The sequence below is a fragment of the Megalobrama amblycephala genome, linkage group LG20 (assembly GCF_018812025.1).
Source record: "Megalobrama amblycephala isolate DHTTF-2021 linkage group LG20, ASM1881202v1, whole genome shotgun sequence".
Classification (NCBI taxonomy): Eukaryota; Metazoa; Chordata; class Actinopteri; order Cypriniformes; family Xenocyprididae; genus Megalobrama; species Megalobrama amblycephala.
Window position 1 is genome coordinate 32,699,953 of NC_063063.1, and position 8,433 is coordinate 32,708,385.

The window sequence follows — 8,433 nt, forward strand, 5'->3', positions numbered from 1 at the left end:
CACTGAAGACTGGAGTAATGGTTGGTGAAAATTAAGCTTTGATCATGGAACAAATTATATTTTAAAGTATATTAAATTAGAAAACCATTATTTTTAATTGTACTATTTCACAATATTACTGTGCTTTTTGTATTTTTGATCAAATTGGCCTTGCTTTGAGCAGGCTTGGTGATAATAAGAGACTAGTAATGTGTTCAAAAGTTTGACCGGTACTGTATCTAAATCAATATTTCAATAACAATGTTTACATACAGTAGTCAATGTCAATGTCAATATTATTGCTTTTAAAGCACTAGGAGAAATGTGAAAGAATATGGGAACAGGGCTACTAGACAGGGCTATTAGAACTTTGGGCCTAAAGTACAGTTGTTCAGCGGGCCACCCTCTTCATACAGAATTACACTCCTACTGATGAAGTGCCATCAAAACCATGGTGGATTTGAACATTTGACCCTTTAAAAGAGAAATAAGACACGGGTATAAGCTTTTCAGACATGTTTTAAGGATGAATGAAAAAACCACAGTAAAAGAAAGACTTACTCCAAAGCAATGTTTGACTGTAAAGCCATTTCTGCCTGGAACCTGTGAAAGCCCTCAGTCTTTTGCAGCATTAACAGTGTTAGCTTTAAAAAAAAGAAGATGATACAATTATGAAAGATATATGTACAGTGCATTTAATGATACTGTCCCATGTACTGTATCAAAGTGTCTGTATATATACCTCAGGGGTCAAAACTTCAAGAACGTAAGTTGTGTTGTCCAGGGAAACCCTAGGCAGCTGTGTTACTGTGTATATTCTTTCAATTATCCTCTCTGTCTGTAGCAAAACATTTGTTAAATTTGTACATAACATTCGTAATTACATTCATAATTCTCTAATATTTCTGTAGAAAATCTACATTGACAGTATACATTCCAATGAAATATGAGTTGTTAAAATAACGTCTGATATATACTTTCTTATGCATCAGTACAGACTTGTGTTCTTAAGGTACACCACAAATAAACTTATTTTAACTATATAAATTGTTAAACAAGGCAAAAAGTATGAAATACCTGTTCTTCATCAAAAAAACAAAACTTTTTGCTAAGCTTCATTCTCAGCTTTGGAGAAAATGTGGGATGTTGAAATAAAAACATCCTGCTGGATCGGATTGTGCCATTTCTCAAGCCTTCGTGCAATTTCTGGAATGTAACCAAAATTAGACAAATGTAAATATCGGATTATTGCTGTCCATGTAAACGTAGTCAATGTTGGTCCGCATTCGTTCTTACAGCAGGCTATAAACCTGCCATCGCCAGTGCTCTTAATAATCAAACAACAAAAGACAGAAAATCACTCACTGCTCTTTAGCTTTAATAAGGATCTATTATATATTAATTATATTTATTCCATAAGGAATGTTGTATGCAAGTTGTTGAGCCAGAAGCATGTGGAAATTGTAATATTTGCATTGTAATGCAAAATGTCTGAACAAAAGGAGTGAGTGTAGTGTAAAGAAGTTTTAGAAGTTCAAACAAATCCTGTTAAGTTTTCTGATTTGTATTTTTCTTTATTTAAGAAAAACTATTTTTTTGCATAGCTGCATGTGTACGTTTTTTGTGTTACTGTACAGCTCATGGATGTTAAAAGAGCAACCCTTTTGCATGTTCTTAGGATTTTTTGCACTATGAGTTTGCACTGTCAGTTCTGTTTTTTAATAAAAGGTTGTAAACCGATTCATCGATTAATCGTAAAAATAATCGACAGATTAATCGATTATTGAAATAATCGTTAGTTGGAGCCCTAATCGCCTATCACGGGTCAAAGTAATTATATTTCTTGAAGTGCTTGAATATATCTTAGTAGGCCTAGCGGGTTCTGTTCGAGCCTATCGGAATTTGAACAAGATGCGCTGTGTGCTGCTATAACAATTATTCAACCTTAGCAATACTAACTAATAATTATTGTGCAATTAATGTGCGCTAGGTAGCACTTTTGACCAGGGTAAACGAGGCTCAGGAGGGGAAACGTTTGCCAAACGTACCCTCCTAATGCGGCAGCTGTAATACAGTATTATTTATTTTATTTATTTATTATTGTTTGTGTTTCGGGGGGTGGTGGTGGTAGGGAGTTTAGAACATTGCATGTGTTATATTCTACTAATAGAATATAACAATCTAATCTTGCGTGAGCGTGAACTCAAACGTGTGCCTCTGAGCTATTTTGACATTGCACATGGTAAATCTCTGTTCCGATGTTTACTACCGGTGATCACAGCTTGACAGACTGAGTGACGTTGTTCAGGTCGTTTCCCGGTGGGAGGGATCAGGTAGCACAGAGGGGAGGGGTGTGTGTGTGGAGGGGTGGGATGAGTTTTTTTAAAAATTCCCAACCATCTCAGGCTTTCTCGACCGATTTTCCAAACATCGTAGACTACAGCTTTAACTGAACAGCTTCGGAGTCATTGGAATGGTTATATTACTTATTTCGGGTTGAATGGTGGTTGTTTTGCACCCCCCTGCTGCCCGTGAGCGAAAAATCTGCACTTGCAACTTTGAGCCGCCGGGTCGGGAAGTCTCGCAATGTAAACAATTGCTTTATGCCCAAAAGAAATTGGCTAAAATTCTGTCATTATTGCGCTCCCTCACGCTGTTCGAACTGGAATGAAGAAGACGTTTTAAAGAATGTCCCATCTGCTTTGATGTTGTTGATCTACTAGCCTCTGGTGTCTGAGAATCGCCAACGAGTTTTTACAACAGTGTTGTCAAACATCTATTCCGAAGCTGTGGGGGGAGCTCTAGAGAGAAACATGTGAGCAAAAAGCGAGAATACAGCGAAGAAATCCTGAAACTACTGAGCCCTGCTTTAAATGGTAAATGGACTGCATTTTTATTGCGCTTTTCTACTGAAAGAAACCACATTTGGAAAAAAGATATTTGAAGTGTAATTTAATTGTTTCGTTGGTCTCACGTCCCATTGAATAACACGGGGAAGTGGGGCTTATGAAGTAAACTAGGACCAGACACTGGGGGGCAATCGAGACGTTTTGGCTTCACTTTTTTTTGCTACCACAAAAACCAGGCCAGCAGCATTTGTCCAAATTTAAGTCTTAACCATTCTATTTCATCAGAAAACAATCTGAAAACAGGGCTTTAAGTGTAAAATACCGAACTTGTCATTTAACATAACAAATGTGACTATGGAATAAGCATTTTTAACTACACTCTACACTACTGTACAGACAATACTAACCTCTCAAATTACTTTTGATGAGTGTTTCAATGTCAAACACCCCAAGCAGCAAAATCCTTGCCATTGAAGTCCCACTAGATGCCTGGCAAGCAGAGCGCCACACACTTCGTGATACGTAAACACCTGAACCTGGGACAATTTCTTCCTGTTGAAACAAAGTAAAATAGATAGGCTTAAAAGTTTCAATTCAGTATAGTAAACAAAATATCCAGCATTCAAGATTTATGTACAATTGACTGTGTAAATTGGTCCCAATAGTATAATGTCAAGCATTCCTGGTCCCTACTGTCAATGTTGGAGATGTCATATTATCAATAAGTAGTGTGAAAAAGAGCCATTGCCACAAGGTACCTAGGAAATTTGGGAGATTAGATTGGGACAAATTTACAGTAAATTTTATTCGATTATGACCAATTAATATACAGGGTTTCCCCAGGTTTGATCACCCCAAATTTAAGACTTTATTAAGACCATTTTGATGAAAATTAACCTACCTACATCGCACCCATTATGCAGTCGTAAAACACCAGATTAAATCCCAATAATGACTATTACTAACAAACAAATGTTTTAATTAAAATACATTTATTATAAAAAAAACTCATTCAACAATACACTGCAAAGTGATGTTTTTGGTAAATATCAAACATTCATAACAATAAACAGATAAACTAACTTTTCAAATCATCTTAGTAAAGTTTCTCAGCATTCAAATTGCTTCAACCATTGCTTCAGAGGGGTAGACAGATAGGTAAGAGAGATATAGATAGTAGGGGTGTAACGGTTCACAAAATTCACGGTTCGGTTCAATACGATACACTTGTGTCACGGTTCGGTATGTTTTCGATACAGCAAAAAGAAAGAAATGCCAGAGATTTTTATTATTTTTTTTAATTAAAACTAACATAATAAAGTATGATATATATTTTTTACTTTGACCAGTGATGGAGCTATAATAGACTCTTCTTAGGAGCATATAAAACAAAACAGCTCCTTGGAAAAAATGAAATGTAGCCTAATATTGCAATAGTTATAAACAAAGTTATATTTTTAGTTCAGATTAACAATTTAATTGTAGCAATTGTATTCATAATGTCAAAATAAAACCAACGTAATGTTACTTGAAAGCATTTTAGCCTACTATTCCTGCCAAACTTCCATGGTTGCAGTTAGTGGTACTACAGTAAATCCATGGTGAATGCTGCTGATCTGTGGACACTGGATAGTTCATTCATGGCACAATTTTTCTTCCTGGCTTCCACGCGCTGTTCGATCCTTTAATAACGGAGAAATGTGAATGTTTCTCACTAGATCTCGCAGCGATGTTATTACTTCTGTGGCGAATTCAAATTATTTCTTTACTGGATCTCTTATTAGCGCTGTGTAGTAACAGTGTCGCTTGATCACGATCGGCTCGCGCTGCACTCGTCCAAACTGATAAACGGTTCTTCAACCACACAATAACGAGCAGTTTCGTTCCGCTTACATTACGTTTGCACATTTGATGTTGGACAATGTTGTGGTCGCGCCGGCGGCTCTTTATGAGCGCGCTTGCCACGTGCAGCGCGCCTACATTTGAAATAATGAAATTTTGGTCGGCAGGTAAAATGGTCCAACGAACTGTTCAGTTTGAAAATGCGTAACAGTTACACAGAACGACACTTCCCCATGATGTCTCTCCTCTTGACTGGTTGATTAGAATGTTGATCCATTGCCGCCGACGCGAAAACTAGGGGTGTCCATGGTTAACCGATTAACCGTTAAAAATTGCGTAACCGAGTGAAACATTTTGAATTTAGTTGTAATACATTTTGCACCACCAGAGACCGCTAGACCAGTTTTCTAATATGAAGCGGGCAAAAAAAAGAGCGCGTCCGAGAGTGGTGTGCACCAAGGCTGTGCACGAGCCAGAAACAAACATAGTATCTGCGCCACTGATCGCAGCACAATAATATCTGTCTGCAGAGCCGCAGAGCACAGCTTTACCCCAGCAGTTTTACCCCTCGCATGCGCAGTTTTATCGCAGCACTGATCTAAATAATTAGTTGTTACGATGACTTATTCCTCGTTTTAATAAATCGTGGACACGTTGAACTAATTCCCTCCCTCATTTTGATTTAACGAATTACAACATGGCTAAAAACAGTTTGATACTATTAATTAGTGAATGCTAAAGACCTATTTTTTTGTGAATTGGTGAATATTCAGGTGAATTATTTCGTGGCCACGAATTAATAATAATTATTAAACTGTTATTCTTACCTGTGAAGATAGATCTTCAGTGAAGGCCGACTATTCTCGTACAGCTTTTTATTCCTTTTTTTGTTTGTTTTTGTGAATTGGTGAATATTCAGGTGAATTTTTTGTGGCCACGAATTAATAATACCTCAGCACGTTTTACAAGACCCTTCTCGATCGCAGTGGCAATGAGCACTTTGATCACTTGATTTAAAAAACAAAACATTTCAGCGCTAGATCGCCTAAAAAAAAAGAATGAAATGAATGCTCTGCTAGTTAACTGGAGATGTTTTGTTTATTTGTATTGGTATTTGTGCCGCAAGATGTTTCAAAAGTGGTGGGAACAAAATCTACCTTAGAAAATAGTGGTGGGGACATGTCCCGCCCGCAAATTATGCCTATCTCGGGGTTGCGGCGCGCACACTACGGTTAACCGAGTATTAACCGCTAAGGGCCTCGGTTAATGGTTAATGAAAAACTTGAAAACCCAAACTATTGTTAGCGCATACTAGACATTAGACGTTCTCTGACGTTACGCTAAACCCTGTTGAATTTTCACGTTGTTGTTGTTTCCCCCATTTCACCTTGCGTTGCAGTCTGGTTGACTTTGAATAAATAGGCTGGTATAATGAAATTTAAGACCTTCGTTTAAAAAAATTAAAGACTTGGACAACGGAATTTAAGACTTTTTAAGCCCTTAATTTAGGAACATGTCATTTAAGACCTTTTTAAGACTTTTAAGACCCCGCGGCTACCCTGATATAGAAGACAAGGTGATTGCAAGCAGTTCACATATGTTCCAACAGCACTGCATAAAAAAGTACTCACTATTTGAACAGGGTTTGAAGGGCTGGGGAGAGACCCTGGACTGCCGAGGTGCATGGAGCTTCTGTTGAGCATTTCTTTTATCTGAGGTATCTCTGCATCAACAGGAAAAACGGGTGTGAAAGACTGTAGTCAAAAAGTATAAGAATAGAAGTATACTCTTTTGATCCTGTGAGGGAAATTCAGTCTCTGCATTTATCCCATCTATGTATTAGTGAGACAAACTGTTGAAAACATCACGCTTCTTATCAGTCCTTTTAAAATAATGATGTGATGATGTAAGTCCCCATAAACAATTTACACCAGCCAATTTTACTGTGTGGGATGGCAGGCCAGCAGTCTGGTCAATGAATAAGAAACATTGGCAGGTCGAGTTTTATGATCTGACAAAATAAAAGCCCCCGGTATTTAAGTTTTACTGTGTGTGTGTATGTGTGTGTGCAGAATGGAAATATAATACTTTTACCTGTAAAGATGAATTTTTTTATTTCTAGCAATTCTTTATGCACAAGTGAGAGCTCGTTGTCACTATTTTCTGCTTGTTCTTCCAAGGAAATGGAAGCTAGGATTTCAGCCCCTTGATTGTGAATGGCAGCCTGTGGAAACATATAAATTAAATTATTTTAAATTAAACATACAAATTATTGCCTTAGTTATATATATATATATATATATATATATATATATATATATATATATATATATATATATCATTATGGGGTAAAGAGTTAGTACATTAAACAAAAAACTCACTTTGGTTCCACTGACTGTGGCCACGGCAGTAGGGGGGTCATCCTCATCCTCATCCTCCCACAGACGTTTGGCAACACGGATTCTCTTTCCCACAATGGCGTTGTCTTCGGAATCTTTCTTCGAACGTTTGTCCAACTTTCGCTCCAAAGTATTCATGTCTATTGCAGAGAAATATCAGTCACCATTGCCACTAACACACTGATAGTACCAACAAGGGTCTGAGTTAAAGGGATGCTCCACTTTAAAATGAAAATACTGTCATCATATACTCACTGTCATCATATGTTGTTTTAAACCTGTATGAATTTCTTTCTTCTGCTGAACAGAAAGGAAGATATTTAGAAGAATGTCAGTAACCAGACAGATTCTGGTCTCATTGACTTCCATAGTAGGAAAAAAAAAAATAACGTTATACTATGGAAGTCAATAAAACCAAAAACTGTCTGATGACGTTCTTCTAAATATCTTTCTTTCTGTTATCTGTTTAGCAGAAGAAATTCATACAGGTTTGAAACAACACATGAAATAATGTAATGCCCAATCAATATGATATCATCACATTATTATTAATATCACAAAGTGATCACTCATATCGGTAGAACGCCGTTCATTAACGTTATCCTACATAACCTCGAGGTAGCTTTAGCAAGTCAAAGTAACCTTTTTGCCTCAGAAAAATGAAACACATGTAACATAACGTTAACTAAACACATTACCTTGACAACGTGGTTTCGTAATAAGTTATCTATTTATGTTCATATAGCTTATTACATGGCTTGGTTTAGTATGCGACCTGTTATTTATTGATAACGTTAACAAACCGCTGCGAAGTAACGTTACGCCGTTGCCATGAAAAACAGAGCGTTGGACGCGGAACGGACTATTTTCTTTTGCGGAAGCAATACAACATTTTTTTAAATCAATATTTTGTGTCAAATTATTTATTTATTTTGTACGTAACGTTAGCCATGTAATAAGAGGGATAATGTAGCCTATAGCGAGGCGGTTATTATTGAGAATACAAGCCTTCAGGCTTGATGCAAGACCCCTCTGCATTCAGCCTGTCGGGGTTGTTAACGTCTAACAGTTATACACCGCCTCGTATTACATTATCCCTTACATTATATCCCTGTGTAACTAATACAAAGCAGTAAAAAACGTTAGGGTTGAACTTACTTACCTCCAACTGATTGAACAGTAGCCATATAAATGGGGAATCCACCTTTTGGTCGTTTTCCCACACCCCACTCGACGGCAAATTCGGAGAGGGAGTAAAATCTTTGCGTGGCAGGGGGAGCTGCCACTGGACCTGCCACGGTTATGCGCGCCTGCCTCGGGACCTGCCACGGCTATATGCGCCTGCCACTGGACCTGCCACGGCT